Genomic DNA, 16695 nt, shown 5'->3' with positions numbered 1-16695 from the left:
GCCGCCCGCCTGTTCGCGGGAGGTTCAAGGAAACAAGAAACGAGAGATTGTAAACGTCCCTTCAGCTCTAGGAGCAAGGACCTCTTACCTTAACTGGAGGTCTTCTGGAATCTGAGACTGGGCCGCATGAGCTTTCTGCTGAGTTCGTTTTTCGCTGTCCGGGTTTCCAGCACGATGGGCCTTCCCCTGCGCTGGGTTTCTTTGCCTTCCGCTTCTAGCGCTGGAGCTTCGCTGAGCTGGGCTCCTACTGTGCTTGGCCTCTTCCGCACGGAGGTTGTTTCAGCCAGGTTAAACCCGACTCAGGGCACCATAGATGTCACACGAGTGTATGTTCCTCGGTTCTTTGTCTCGTCACAACAAAGACTTGAGGGGACGGACACTAAGCCCTCCGCACAGCTCTCGGGTCTTGGACAAACCGTGTTATAGCTCTTAGGCAAATCAGTGTTACAGGTCTATTTTATTTAGAAGATAGCAGGGGAATGCATCCTCGAAGCGTGAGGGCATGCCAACCCAAAGAGACTCGACGAGAAGAGAGTGGGGGAGCACGTGGTGGGGGGCAGGGGAGAGTGAGAGAGAGAGAGAAAGAGCATACGCACGCAGGAGACAAAGAGCGAGAAAGCGCTTTGGCTCCTCCTTTTGTACGTTTTTTCCTCCACCTGGGCCTGCCCTATGCAAATTGGGCTTAGCCAGGAGTGCTGTTTGTTCTACCTGAGGTCTTCACTCTGGTCCTCGGACCTTCCTTTGACCTTCCTTTGTTCTATTTTCGCGGGCTTTTCCCTTCCTTGTCTTTTAGCCACCACCATTGTGGACTCCTTTTCCCTATTCTACCTACCTAACAGTAAAGAATCTGCCTACCAATGCAGGGAACACGGGTTCAATCCCTGCTCCTAGAAGATTCCACATGCCCAGGGGCAACTAAGCCCCTGAACAACTATTGAAGTTTTCGTGCTCCAGAGCCCAAGTTCTGCAACCAGAGAAAGCACTGCAATGAGAAGCCATGGCAGGCCAACTAGAGGGCAGCCTCCGCTCACTACAACTAGACAGACTAGCAACAAAGACCCAGCATCAAATCAGATCAGTAGCTCAGTCATGTCCGACTCTTTGTGACCCCATGAATCGCAGCACGCCAGGCCTCCCTGTCCATCACCAACTCCCGGAGTTCGCTCAGACTCACGTCCATCGAGTCAGTGATGCCATCCAGCCATCTCATCTTCTGTCGTCCACTTCTCCTCCTGCCCCCAATCCCTCCCAGCATCAGAGTCTTTTCCAATGAGTCAACTCTTTACGTGAGGTGGCCAAAGTACTGGAGTTTCAGCTTTAGCATCATTTCTTCCAAAGAAATCCCAGGGCTGATCTCCTTCAGAATGGACTGGTTGGATCTCCTTGCAGTCCAAAGGACTCTCAAGAGTCTCCTCCAATAACACAGTTCAAAAGCATCAATTCTTCGGCACTCAGCCTTCTTCACAGTCCAACTCTCACATCCATACATGACCACAGAAAAAACCATAGCCTTGACTAGACGAATCTTTGTTGGCAAAGTAATGTCTCTGCCTTTGAATATGCTATCTAGTTTGGTCATAACTTTCCTTCCAAGGAGTAAGAGTCTTTTAATTTCATGGCTGCAGTCACCATCTGTAGTGATTTTGGAGCCCAGAAAAATCAAGTCTGACACTGTTTCCACTGTTTTCCGATCTATTTCCCATGAAGTGGTAGGACCGGATGCCATGATCTTCGTTTTCTGAATGTTGAGCTTTAAGCCAACTTTTTCACTCTCCACTTATACTTTCATCAAGAGGCTTTTGAGTTCCTCTTCACTTTCTGCCGTAAGGGTGGTGTCATCTGCATATCTGAGGTTATTGATATTTCTCCCGACAATCTTGATTCCAGTTTGTATTTCTTCCAGTCCAGCGTTTCTCATGATGTACTCTGCATATAAGTTAAATAAACAGGGTGACAATATACAGCCTTGACAAACTCCTTTTCCTATTTGGAACCAGTCTGTTGTTCCATGTCCAGTTCTAACTGTTGCTTCCTGACCTGCATACAGATTTCTCAAGAGGCAGATCAGGTGGTCTGGTATTCCCATCTCTTTCAGAATTTTCCACAGTTTATTGTGGTCCACACAGTCAAAGGCTTTGGCATAGTCAATAAAGCAGAAATAGATGTTTTTCTGGAACTCTCTTGCTTTTTCCATGATCCAGCAGATGTTGGCAATTTGATCTCTGGTTCCTCTGCCTTTTCTAAAACCAGCTTGAACATCAGGAAGTTCACGGTTCACATATTGCTGAAGCCTGGCTTGGAGAATTTTGAGCATTACTTTACTAGCGTGACATTTGATAGAATGTGGTCCACTGGAGAAGGGAATGGCAAACCACTTCAGTATTCTTGCCTTGAGAACCCCATGAACAGTATGAAAAGGCAAAATGAAAGGATACTGAAAGAGAAACTCCCCAGGTCAGTAGGTGCCCAAAATGCTACTGGAGATCAGTGGAGAAATAACTCCAGAAAGAATGAAGGGATGGAGCCAAAGCAAAAACAATACCCAGCTATGGATGTGACTGGTGATAGAAGCAAGGTCCGATGCTGTAAAGAACAATATTGCATAGGAACCTGGAATGTCAGGTCCATGAATCAAGGCAAATTGGAAGTGGTCAAACAAGAGATGGCAAGAGTGAATGTCAACATTCTAGGAATCAGCGAACTGAAATGGACTGGGATGGGTGAATTTAACTCAGATGACCATTATATCTACTACTGCGAGCAGGAATCCCTCGGAAGAAATGGAGTGGCCATCATGGTCAACAAAAGAGTCCAAAATGCAGTACTTGGATGCAATCTCAAAAACGACAGAATGATCTCTGTTCATTTCCAAGGCAAACCATTCAATATCACAGTAATCCAAGTCTATGCCCCAACCAGCAATGCTGAAGAAGCTGAAGTTGAATGGTTCTATGAAGACCTACAAGACCTTTTAGAACTAACACCCAAAAAGATGTCCTTTTCATTATAGGGGACTGGAATGCAAAAGTAGGAAGTCAAGAAACACCTGGAGTAACACGCAAATTTGGCCTTGGAATACAGAATGAAGCAGGGCAAAGACTAATAGACTTTTGCCAAGAAAATGCACTGGTCATAACAAACACCCTCTTCCAACAACACAAGAGAAGACTCTATACATGGACATCACCAGATGGTCAACACCGAAATCAGATTGATTATATTCTTTGCAGCCAAAGATGGAGAAGCTCTATACAGTCAGCAAAAACAAGACCAGGAGCTGACTGTGGCTCAGACCATGAACTCCTTATTGCCAAATTCAGACTGAAATTGAAGAAAGTGGGGAAAACCACTAGACCATTCAGGTACGACCTAAATCAAATCCCTTATGATTATACAGTGGAAGTGAGAAATAGATTTAAGAGCCTAGATCTGATAGATAGAGTACCTGATGAACTATGGAATGAGGTTCGTGACACTGTACAGGAAACAGGGATCAAGACCATTCCCATGGAAAAGAAATGCAAAAAAGCAAAATGGCTGTCTGTGGAGGCCTTACAAATAGCTGTGAAAAGAAGAGAAGTGAAAGCAAAGGAGAAAAGGAAAGATATAAACATCTGAATGCAGAGTTCCAAAGAATAGCAAGAAGAGATAAGAAGGCCTTCTTCAGTGATCAATGTAAAGAAATAGAGGAAAACAACAGAATAGGAAAGACTAGGGATCTCTTCAAGAAAATCAGAGATACCAAAGGAACATTTCATGCAAAGATGAGCTCAATAAAGGACAGAAATGGTATGGACCTAACAGAAGCAGAAGACATTAAGAAGAGATGGCAAGAATACACAGAAGAACTGTACAAAAATGATCTTCACGACCCAGATAATCACGATGGTGTGATCACTGACCTAGAGCCAGACATCCTGGAATGTGAAGTCAAGTGGGCCTTAGAAAGCATCACTACGAACAAAGCTAGTGGAGGTGATGGAATTCCAGTTGAGCTATTCCAAATCCTGAAAGATGATGCTGTGAAAGTGCTGCACTCAATATGCCAGCAAATTTGGAAAACTCAGCAGTGGCCACAGGACTGGAAAAGGGCAGTTTTCATTCCAATCCCAAAGAAAGGCAATGCCAAAGAATGCTCAAACTACCGCACAATTGCACTCATCTCACACGCTCAAAATTCTCCAAGACCCAGCATAGTCAAAAATAATTCATGGCCACTAGAGGGCAGCCTCTGCTCACTACAACTAGACAAACTAGCAATAAAGACTCAGCACAGTCAAAAATAATTTAATGTTAAAAAAAAAAAAAAAAGGACAGTTCTTTGAAGAAATGACTGAGACTAGGGGTGAGACTGTAAACATATGAGCCAGGGTAATCTTAAATTATGAGAAAGTAAAGAAAGTAAAGACAACTATCAAGCTGTCCAAACTGATAAAAACGAATGATTACACAGTTTTATCTGTATATATTAGCAAATAACAATCTGAAAAGGAATTTAAAAAAACAGTTCCCTTTCAATAACATAAACGTGAATAAAATACTTTGCCATGGATGTAATGAGGATGACAAGTCTGGCATCACTGGAAAGTATACACAATTGCTGAAAAATACCCTAAATACATGTACAGATATTCCATTACGATGGAAAGACTTAAGTTGGCAATATCATGGAATGCATCTTCAATCTGAAATGAAGATTCAATATGAATTACAAAAGGCTAAAAGGTTGTTGCTAAACCACAAAAGACGCCAGGATTCTTGGCCTCCAGAGGAGAAGAGTTCAATCCAGGGCCAGTGACGAAGCTTGATCGCTCAGAGGTTTTGTGTTATAAAGTTTTATTAAACTATAAAAGAGATAGAGAAAGCTGCTGACATAGACATCAGAAGCAGGAAGAAAGAGTACCCCCTGCTAGTCTTTAGCCAGATGTTATACAGCCACTAGCAGTCTGCTAATTAAAGAAAGACAATGTCTCAGAGAATGGCACCAGGCCCCTCACCCGCAACATGCATTGAGATAACACTGGCAGCAGGTGAGTCATCCGGGCCATAAAATGATTGGCATGAATCTTGAAGAAAGGCAGATTTCCAAGCAAACATATAGTTTCATTAACATAGATTAGGAGAACCAGGTATGAGTAAGACATACTGGTTGGTCAAGTCGGTTCTGAGCCTTTAGGGGGAACCAACCTGAAGACAGAGTCTTGGGTAAATACATAGCACATTAACACGGCTTAAGACAAACATTTCCATAAGAAAAGTGCGCTGCTTAGCTCAAGGTTTGAGAAAAGTTAAATTCAGGTGGAGCCAGGAGTCGTCGTGGCAACACAGAATTTTCAGAGAAGCCTCCTTTTAAATTTGTATGGAGATGGAGAAAAATTGCAACACTAGTTTCTTTCCTCCTGCCTCTTAAGAGAGAGACAAAAAAAGGTCTGACACTTGCAGCCTATTTCCTCTGTCTGGAGACCCCTGGCCTTCCTGCCTGTTACCCTCTCCAGGCCTGTAGGAAGCAATACACAAGCTGACCCTAACATACACGTGGAATGACAAGGGACTCCAAGGAGCCAAAACAATCACGTGAGTCTGCAGTTCTAAGGTCCTCTGGTATGCTGTGCTAAGTCGCTTCAGTCACGTCTGACTGTCAGAGCCTGCCAGGCTCCTCTGTCCATGGGAATTTTCCAGGCAAGAATACTGGAGTAGGTTGCCGTGTCCTCCTCCAGGGGATCTTCCCAATCCAGGGACCGAATGCCTGCATTGGCAGATAGACTCTTTACCACTAGCACCACCTGGGGCAAAAGTGCCTAAATGGAGATCAGGGAAACCCAGTTAGGAGAAGGGACTCAGAGACAAGGACGTGAGGGAAGGAGATTCTTAGCCACATTCAGAGAAGCCCCACAGGTAGTTCTGCAGGTGGAAGAGGAGGAGGAAGCAGGCTGGAGCTGTGTAGAAGATGAAAGAGGGAAATAAAGCAGGGGCCCCCAACCTCTAGGATCTAATGCCTGATGATCTGAGGTGGAGCTGATCAAATAATAGAAATAAGTGTTCGGTCACTCAGCCATGTCCAACCCTTTGTGACCCTATGGACTGTAGCCCACAAGACTCCTCAGTCCATTGAATTCTTCAGGCAAGAATACTGGAGTGGGCTGTCACTTCCTTCTCCAGGAGATCTTCCCGACCCAGGGATTGAACCCGGGTCTCCTGCACTGCAGGTAGACTACCGACTGAGCCACCAGGGAACAGAAAGAGTGCACAATAAATGGACTGCATTTGAAACATCCCAAAAACTTCCCCCACCTGTCTGTCAAAAAATTGTCTTCTGAAAAAACTCCCGAGGTCAAGGAAGGAACTTCAAGTGTACTCAGCTGTCCCAGGTTGCTGGCTTAGGGAGAGGCTGAAGCAGGGGTGTCCCAAGAGGTAGACCCTCCCTTGTGTGGGGTCCTCGATAGACCTCCGACGGCCTTGGTGATGATTGGAGAGATTTGTTTCATTTTTTTTAATATCCTTGTGGGATAAACTTAAAACTTAGCAATTGTTACAGCCTTCCTAAGAAAAAGTTTTCTTTCTTTACTGATCCGTGAAGTACCAACTATGATGATCACTGTTCTAATATACCTCATAGTGTTGCTGACACTATGGATATAATTGTGTGAAATTGAACTTGTTCAATAAAAATGATGAAGCATCTGCCCTGTGGCCAGCACTTTCCAAGGGTTGGGGAGGAAATGAAATACTCCATAAGATGCACAGCTGGTAGGAACATTCTTTAAAAAAGCCTTTCACATTTCCACCAATAATTTATTCTCAATGTCAACACTTGCCAATCAATGACCATGCTGGGTAGGAAGCTCATCAAAAACCCAGGAGCCAGGGTTCCTGGAAGGATCTCCATTCTCCCTTAGACAGTCCTCCACCCTCAGTGTCCTCATCTGTAGAATCATGGACAACTGACTATAGTTCATTCCTGGAACCCAAGCCTATTGAGAGGGATGGGAAATATTACTCCAAGGCCTGGATGATAGACCAGATTTTAAGAAAAACATGTCATTGCTGCTTTTCAGTCAAAGAGACAAATACAATGAAGGAAGGAGTCCCTGGCCCTAAGGGATTTGCCTAGGGGTCTGGTCTGGGAAGTTCTTACACATCAGGAGATGGCTTCAAGCTGGATTTCCACAAACAAGAACATCCATGCAAAGGATAAGTCTGCAGAGCTCTGTGCCCATCAGCCACAGGAAGAGACTGCCTCCCTATAGCCAGCAGCATTTACAAGCGACATCCTAAAGCCTTCACCAAACTACAGGGGCACCTCTGGGCTTTCTGTTTCCCTCACTTTTGTGACTCTTTTCCTAAAAAAACAAAAAACAAAACAAACGCACATTTCTTCATAGAATGCCACAGTGGAAGAAAAACAGGCCTTCAATTTTTAGACCTCAATTTGCAAAAAAAGACTTGGAGCTTTTTTTTTTTTAATTAAAGCACCACATAATTTAAAAAACTGTACATGTTCTATTTATTCAGTTCTAAAACACCACACTTATTGCACAGGGTCCCCATGGAAAGGCCCCCCTCTCAGCAGGACAGCCACAGATTCCACCATGAAAGGGCAGCAAGGTGCCCTACCCTTCTTTTCTGCCTGGGTGGCGTTTAAATCCATGCACCCTACTAAGTAGCTAGGGTGCAATTCGTGGACCCTTCCCTTTCCCATCCCAGCAGGTGGTCAAGGGCCCACTGGGCTGCAAACTGCCGGTAGCAGGGCTGGGCCAGTCGGCCAGACTAAGGGTTGTGGAGTCCCAGCAGGTGAAATCACCAGGCAGGATAAATCCCTTGGACTTCCTGGGGACCTCGCTGCAGGCAATGGGCTGCTTTGGAAAACCGCGCGGGTCTGAGCTTTATGCGAAGGGGTAAAGTGGTAAAGGCCTTGACCCCAATGGCGAGGCCTTTCTGCGACCGCCAGGTTAGGGGGCTCCTAGACTGTGCCAACAGAGGGCGGAACACGTGGTTCCCTGCTCCACCCTGTGCCACGGAGCCCCAGTTCCTTTACCTGTGGTCCACACCCCTCCACTCCACTCACTGGATGCCCATCGATGGGGACCCAGGAGCCCACGAAATGGGCGTTCCCAGCCGCAATGGTGACCCCTGAGACCTGGGACCCACAGCCTAGGAGCTCCGAGGTGCGCTCCGCCCCCAACGCGGGCCAAGTGTGCTCCGCACATACGCCCACTTCCAGGAGAGGCCGGCGAGCCTAGCTACTGGCGCCAGGTGAAATCCATCCAGGAGTAAATCCACCCCACCAAGACAACCGAAGCTTTTTATCAGCTGTGAAGTGAAGTCGTTCAGTCGTGTCCGACTCTTTGTGACCCCATAGACTGTAGCCTACCAGGCTCCTCCGTCCATGGGATTTTCCAGGCAAGAGTACTGGAGTGGGTTGCCATTTCCTTCTCCAGGGGATCCTCCCAACCCAGGGATCGAACCCGGGTCTCCCGCACAGAAGGCAGACGCTTTACCATCTGAGCCACCAGGAAAGCCCCACGCATTAGGTACCAGAAGAGGGGGAGGCGAGCGAGCGGCACGGCGCGACCCACGGGCAACCGCCCCTATGTCAACCACCACCGCGTCTCTGCCCGCGGGCCTAGGCGCTGCTGGTCCGTGACGCTTGGGGGCCTGGCCGTGCGCTGGTCGACCGCCGCCCCCGGAGGTCCCCGCCGACGCCAGACGACCACCCCCACGTCCACCCGAAACGGGGCAGACCCCTCCCCCACCACCTGGTGGGGATTTGAAAACCTGGTGGCCACCCAGGCAGAAAAGAAGGGAGGAGGGCACCTTGCTGCCCTTTCACGGTGGAATCTGTGGCTGTCCTGCTGAGAGGGGGCCTTTCCATGGGGACCCTGTGCAATAAGTGTGGTGTTTTAGAACTGAATAAATAGAACGTGTAAATGTTTTTAATTAAATAATTTTTTTAAAAAAAAAAAGCTCCACCCGTACGGCCGCACCCCCCACCCCCGACCTCTCCCCTCAACCACCGGGGTCCCCTGCCCACGCCCCAGGCATCCTTCTCCCCCCACCACCAAGGGCAGAGGGAAGAGGCTCCGAAAGGCAGCGTGGCGCCAAGCGGGCAAGGGACACGACAGAAGTGAGAGGCGAGAGAACCGGACAAGACAGCCGCGGGACGCGTGGGGAAGGGGGGCTGGGAGCAAGCCCCGAGGCTCGGAGGGCGTGGGGAGGCGCCTGGCGACCGCGCGGCAGGCCCAGAGCAGCCGACGACCGACGACCGGCCGAGGCAGACCAGTCCAGGGCCAGCGGCGGGAGGCGAAGAGCAAGCAAGCGGCCCCGCGGCGGGGAGCTGCCACCCGTCAGGCCGCACAGCCCGCGAGACGCGACCGGAGGATCCGCGCCGTGAGGTCCGCGGCCGGGGGGAAGGCAGTCGTGGCCGGCGCCCCGGGCAAAGGAGCGTGGGGATGGGATGGGGGCGCGCTGAGCACCCCCTCCCCCGCCCCGAACCCTCTGACCCAACCTCGAAGGAACGTGGCGGGGAGGTCGGGCGGAAGAGGGACACCGGAGACGACGCCACCGGCCGCGGGGCAAGGGTGGTGCCCGGCCGGGGATGGAGGCGCGGAGGGGCGGGCGGGAAGGCGGAAGAGAGCCGCCTTTCCCACCCGACCCCCACTCTGCACGCCGCCCCCCACCTTCTCGCGCGGCCCCTCATCCCCTACCACCGGAAAGGCCACTGGGCCCAACCGCCCGCCCGGGGCGCGCCGCCTTCCAGACGTCTTTCCCTCCCTACCTTCCCATCCCGCGCCGCACGGTTGGAGGAGAGGCTCACGAGCCGGGCAGGGCGAGGCGAGGTCACTGCGCCGCTCTCTGAGCTGACCACGTTAATGATCCTTTCGCAGGTTGACCTACGGAAACCTTGTCAGCTGATCTGTCTATAATTCAGGGTTAGGGTTAGGAAAAGGGTTAGGGTTAGGGTTACAGAAAAGACAGATGACCTGACCTAGGATGGACATGATATTCTATAGAACCAGAGAAAATTGGTTAAAATAAAATTTTTTTTTCTCCTGGAAACTGTAAAGCTGGTTCTTTTGCATATGCAATTAAAAACAATTAGCTTGTTAAAAAGGCCTGCCTAGGGCAAAGCTTGAAGTTAACCCTCTCCTTGAAAAACACTGCCCACCTTCAGTTCAGTTCAGTTCGGTCGCTCAGTCGTGTCCGACTCTTTGCGACCCCATGAATTGCAGCACGCCAGGCCTCCCTGTCCATCACCAACTCCCGGAGTTCACTCAGACTCACGTCCATCGAGTCAGTGATGCCATCCAGCCATCTCATCCTCTGTCGTCCCCTTCTCCTCCTGCCTCCAATCCCTCCCAGCATCAGAGTCTTTTCCAATGAGTCAACTCTTCGCATGAGGTGGCCAAAGTACTGGAGTTTCAGCTTTAGCATCATTCCTTCCAAAGAAATCCCAGGGCTGATCTTCAGAATGGACTGGTTGGATGTCCTTGCAGTCCAAGGGACTCTCAAGAGTCTTCTCCAACACCTGAGACCTTAGCCTTCGGCAAATGAGAACTTCAAACCCCCCCACCCCAAAAAGGAGGTCAAAGAGATATTTTAAATCTTAGGTGGAAAACTAGAAGATCTCTGTCTGTCTGTCTGTCTGTGTGGATTTATGTATGTCTCAGTGTGAGTCTTCTGTTTTTTGATAATATTGCTGAAGTTGTGAGTTCTTATTTAAATAATCTAAAAAAAAAGGAAGCCCTTACAAACTGAACAATTCTAAATACAATAAAAAATTGACCTAAATGAATTTTAGATTCATGTGAACTGGGAAATAATCAATATTAAATATATAGTATTTTTTTCTAATATAGGCATTTCTGAGAGTCATTAACATTAAGCACAAAATTTTCATAGTGCCTAGGTTTATTATAAGTTAAATATTGCTATATTGTTATATCTGTCACAAACTTGTCAAAAAAATACCTCTAAAAACAAACAAAAAAACTCCTAAAAAATGTAAATGCAATATCAGCTTTTAGATAAACTATTAAAAATAATTATACTTTAAAATATGTCTATAATAGTCTCGATTGAAGGCAGAGGAGACGGGGACAACAGAGGATAGGATGGTTGGATGGCATCACTGACTCGACGGACATGAGTTTGAGCAAGGCCCTGGAGTTGGTGATGGACAGGGAAGCCTGGCATCCTGCAGTCCACGGGGTCACAAAGAGTCAGACACGACTGAGCAGCTGAACTGAACTGAGCTTACAGTAGTTTCTCCAGATTTTGTTTACCTGAGTTTCTATCCTTGTGCTAAACTACATGACGACAGTGTATTGAATAGCTAGGTCATTTCCAAATAAATTAAGGTTCTGAAACATTCACGACTTGACAGGCCCTTCCTCTTACACAGAAACTAAAGAGATTTTTGACTATCCTGAATAGTGTCTGGTGCCATCCTAAGATGTTCACTATAAGAAAGCAATTTTTTTTTTTCCGATAGCATCACTGATGTGTATGTTCACCAACCCATAGAATGCCAATATAAAAGTCAGGTCTTGGTTGCTTAAGGAAAATGTATGTCTTGTTATTAAAGAAGGTATGAGGAATGAAATCGCATTTTACGAAGGAAAAAGAAGTAGTTCTGACTTACAGGTGGCAGTTTCAGGATGAGAGAAGCAAAGGAATGGATACAGAAAGGGATAAGGAGGTTTTATGGAAAGTGGACCTCCAGAAAAGAGTTTTGTGCCTGCTACAAGCTTTCTTGAGATGTTGAACTGCCTTTGCTAATGGATTTTAAGTTTCTTTACCTCTTAAGTGATCTGTTCTAGGTTGACCTTTGAAATCTTTTGTTAACTTCGGCTAAGTGGAGAAGTTTTGTTTCACAGTAACTTATGTGATCCTATCTGACTGTTATAAACCCTTTTGATATTTATGAACAAACCTTCCTAAATAATTGACTTCTAGCTAACTTTGGGATGCTTCAGAGGGCCCCTGAGACCTCCCAAAGAGAGATATTAAACAACTTGAGTTCATTTGGCATGTTAAACTACATGGGAAGTGTTGTCAGAAAGAGTGATGAATCTTCTCAAGTTATATTGTATGGTTGATGATACAGATATCCTAGTAATATAGATATAATATATATATCCTAGATAGATATATATATCCTCATATAGATATCCTAGAAATTATGTGACATTCATGAAAATCTGATATGTTCTGGTAAAATGCTGTCAGTTATAATTCTAGTTATCATATTCAAGTGTTTCAAGTTACAGCAGTGACCAGATTACTTTGTCAATTTCAATTTAATCAGGTTTTAAACATGCCTTCTATGGTTTCACACTGATGCCTTTGCAAAAATACTGCTCCTTCAAGATATATGGAAAAGACTTTTCTAAGCTTACCCATAAACAATTTTTTTGTTTGTTTGTTATCTGGTAAGCTGGTCAGATTTGAATTTAGTCTACTCTCTAGGTTAAGAAAACACAGTTTTCTTAGAATGAAGCTTTCGATCACAGATTATGAATTTCTTTACCTTTCAGTGATTTATATTTGTTTTCATAATTTTTTTTTTACCTCGGTAAAGTAAATAAGCATTATTTAAGATTATGGTACATGTAGGATGGACCAAGCTTTCCCCACTCCTGCAAATTCCCTTAACCCCTCAGATTCTTCTGATGGGACCAAGGTCTCACTTCCCTCCAGAGGAACAATCCAAGCTTTTTATCAGCTGATCTGCCCCTGATACCAGAGTCAATTTGAGCATTATTTGGTCTATAATTTAGGCATGAAACTATGACTACATAAAGGAAAGATGACTTTTTGATGCAGGATGACCATGATATTCCTTGGATTTCAGAGAAAATTGATTAAAATGAAACTTTTTTTTTTATTGGAAACTGCAAAGCTGGTTCTTTTAGCATTTGCAATTGAAAACCTCTAGGTTGTAGGGTAAGTTTTCATTCCAGTCCCAAAAAAAGGCAATGACAAAGAATGTTCAAACTGCCTCACAGTTGCATTCATCTAACACACTAGTAAAGTAATGCTCAAAATTCTTCAAGCCAGGCTTCAACAATATGTGAACTGTGAACTTCCAGATGTTCAAGCTGGATTTAGAAAAGGCAGAGGAACCATAGATCAAATTGCCAACATCCACTGGATCAAGGAAAAAGCAAGAGAGTTGCAGAGAAACATCTATTTCTGCTTTATTGACTATGCCAAAACCTTTGACTGTGTGGATCACAATAAAGTGGGGAAAATTCTTAAAGAGATGGGAATATCACACCGCCTGACCTGCCTTTTGAGAAATCTACATGCAGGTCAGGAAGCAACAGTTAGAACTGGACATGGAACAACAGACTGGTTCCAAATAGGAAAAGGAATATGTCAAGGCTGTATATTGTCACCCTGCTTATTTAACTTATATGCAGAGTACATCGTGAGTAACTCTGGGTTGGATGAAGCACAAGCTGGAATCAAGATTGCCAGGAAAAATGTCAATAACCTCAGATATACAGATGACACCACCCTTATGGCAGAAAGGGAAGAACTAAAGAGCCTCTTGATGAAAGTGAAAAAGGAGAATATAAGGGCTACCTTAAAGCTCAACATTCAGAAAACTAAGATCATGGCATCTGGCCTCATCACTTCAGGGCAAATTGATGGGGAAAAAGTGGAAAGAGCGGCAGACTTTATTTTCGGGGGCTTGGAAATCACTGCAGATGGTGACTGCAGCCATGAAATTAAAAGAGGCTTGCTACTGCTGCTGCTAAGTCACTTCAGTCGTGTCTGACTCTGTGCGACCCCATAGACGGCAGCCCACCAGGCTCCCCTGTCCCTTGGATTCTCCAGACAAGAACACTGGAGTGGGTTGACATGTCCTTCTCCAATGCATGTAAGTGAAAAGTGAAAGTGAAGTCTCTCAGTCGTGTCCAACTCTTAGCGACCCCATGGACTGCAGCCCACCAGGCTCCTCTGTCCATGGGATTTTCCAGGCAAGAGTACTGGAGTGGAGTACCATTGCCTTCTCCGAAAAGATGCTTACAACTTGGAAAGAAAGTGATGACCAAACTAGACAGCATGCTAAAAAGCAGAGACGTTACTTTGCCAACAAAGATCTGTCCAGTCAAGGCTATGGTTTATCCATGTGTCATGTATGGATGTGAAAGTTGGACTATAAAGAAAGTTGAGGGGAGGAGCCAAGATGGCGGAGGAGTAGGACGGGGAGAACACTTTCTCCCCCACAAATTCATCAAAAGAGCATTTAAACGTCGAGTAAATTCCACAAAACAACTTCTGAATGCCGGCAGAGGACATCAGGCACCCAGAAACGCAACCCAACTCTTCGAAAGGAGGTAGGAAAAAATATTAAAGACAAAAAAAAGAGACAAAAGAGGGAGGGACGGAGTTCCGTCCCAGGAAGGGAATCTTAAAAAGAGAGAAGTTTCCAAACACCAGGAAACCTTCTCACTGCCGAATCTGTGCCGAGCTTTGGAAGCACAGAGGGCAACATAACAGGGAGAAAAAATAAATAAACAATTAAAACTCGCAGATTGCGAGCCCTACGGTAACTCCCCCAGCGGAGAAGCAGTGCAGACGCCTGCATCCGCCATTAGCAAGCGGGGGCTGGGCAGGGAGGCGCGGCGTGGGCTGCATCGCTGAGAGTAAGAATCTGGCCTGAATACCCTGAGTGCTATCTGAGCGAAATAATTTGGGCTAGCAAACCAGATTGTGGGATATCTACCACGCGAAAAGCCAGCCCTAACCTAAGACCGCCAGGCCCGCGCACGGAACAAAGGACTGAACAGAGATAGCCGGCTGCAGACCTTCCCCTCCGGTGACAGGCAGCCAGAGCCGGAAGGGGGCAATCGCAGCCCCAGAGAGACATTATCTATAAAACTGTAAGCAGGCTTCTTTGCTAACTAAAACTTCTTGGGGGTCTGGACGGTCAACATCTGCCTGAGAAGGTGCGCCGGTTTTACACCCAGATAACCGAGTGGCGGGGAGGCGATAAGTCGCAGCATTGGCACTCGCCAAACACCTCATCACCTGAGCTGCTCAGACCTGGGAAGAGCACAAAACGCAGGCCCAACTGAGTCTGCGCCTCTGAGGACTACCCGAGTGCCTGAGCCTGAGCGGCTTGGACCTGGGAGGTGCATGCAACCCAGGGCCGGCCTCGGATTGTTCCCGGCGGAACAACCTAGAGTCCGAGCAGTGTGGACAGGGAGGCTACACGCGCCGTGAGCGGGGGAAGACCCAGGGTGGCTGAGGCACTGCGAGCCCACGCCAGTGTTATTTGTTTGCAGCATCCCTCCCTCCCTCCCCACAGCGCGACTGAACAAGTAAGCCTAAAAAAAAAAAAAAAAAGTGTCCTCCACCGTTCCCTTTGTGTCAGGGCGGAAACCAGATACTGAAGAGACTAGCAAACAGAAGAAGATATAACAGAGGGAAACGCCTTGGAAGCTACAGGCAATAGATCAAAACCCTGTGGTTACTATGGACTACATAGGAAGGGGCCTATAGATCTTGAGAAATATAAATCTGACCAAGGAACTAGCCAAAAATGAACTGAACCCACAACACCCACAAAAAAAAAAAAAAAAAGTCCTAGATATATTTTTATTATTTTTACGATCATTCTTTTTTTTTAATTAAAAAAAATTTTTTAAGTCCTCTATTGTTCCTTTAATTTTCACTTTTATAACCTATTACTTTACAAAAAAAAAAAAAAGACCCTATTTTTTTTCTTCTTCAGCAAACTTCATATATATATATTTTATAATTTTTTGACCTTGTTTTTTTTTGTTTTTGTTTTTTTCTTCTTTTCTTTAACATTGTATTTTTGAAATTCCAAACTCTACTCTAGATTTTTAATTTTCGCTTTTTGGTATATGTTATCAATTTTGTACCTATAGTTTTTTTTTATATAATTTCTGTGACTTTTTTTTTTTTCTTCTTCTTCTCTGTTTCTTTCTCTTCTTCTTTTATATAACATTGTATATCTGAAATTCCAAACTTTACTCTAGATTTTTAATTTATGCTTTTTGGTATTTGATATCAATTTTGTACCTGTATTTTCTTTATAATTTTTGTGACATTGTTTGTATTTGTTTGTTTGTTTTCTCTCTTTATTTTTCTTCTTCTTTTTTTTTTTTTTAACATTGTATTTTTGAAATTCCAAACTCTACTCTAGATTTTTAATTTTTGCTTTCTGGTATTAGTTATCAATTTTGTACCTGTACTTTCTTTATAATTTTCGCGACCTTGTTTGTTTTTGTTTGTTCGTTTTTTCTCTCTTTCTTTTCCTTCTTCTTTTCTTTAACATCGTATTTTTGAAATTCCAAACTCTACTCTAGATTTTTAATTTTTGCTTTTATGTATTTGTTACCAATTTTGTACCTTTAAGGACCCAATCTTCAGGACCCATTTTTCACTAGGGAGCGAGATTACTGGCTTGACTGCTCTCTCTCCCTTTGGACTCTCCTTTTTCTCCACCAGGTCGCCTGTGTCTCCTCCCTAACCCCTCTCTACTCTACCCAACTCTGTGAATTTCTGTGTGTTCCAGACGGTGGAGAACACTTAGGGAACTGATTACTGGCTGGATCTGTCTCCCTCCTTTTCATTCCCCCCTTTTATCCTTCTGGCCACCTCTGTCTCCTTCCTCCTCCTTCTCTTCTCTGTATAACTCCATGAACATCTCTG

The sequence above is a fragment of the Bos indicus x Bos taurus genome, chromosome 12 (assembly GCF_003369695.1).
Source record: "Bos indicus x Bos taurus breed Angus x Brahman F1 hybrid chromosome 12, Bos_hybrid_MaternalHap_v2.0, whole genome shotgun sequence".
Lineage (NCBI taxonomy): Eukaryota > Metazoa > Chordata > Mammalia > Artiodactyla > Bovidae > Bos > Bos indicus x Bos taurus.
Note: the sequence above shows the minus strand (reverse complement) of the source record.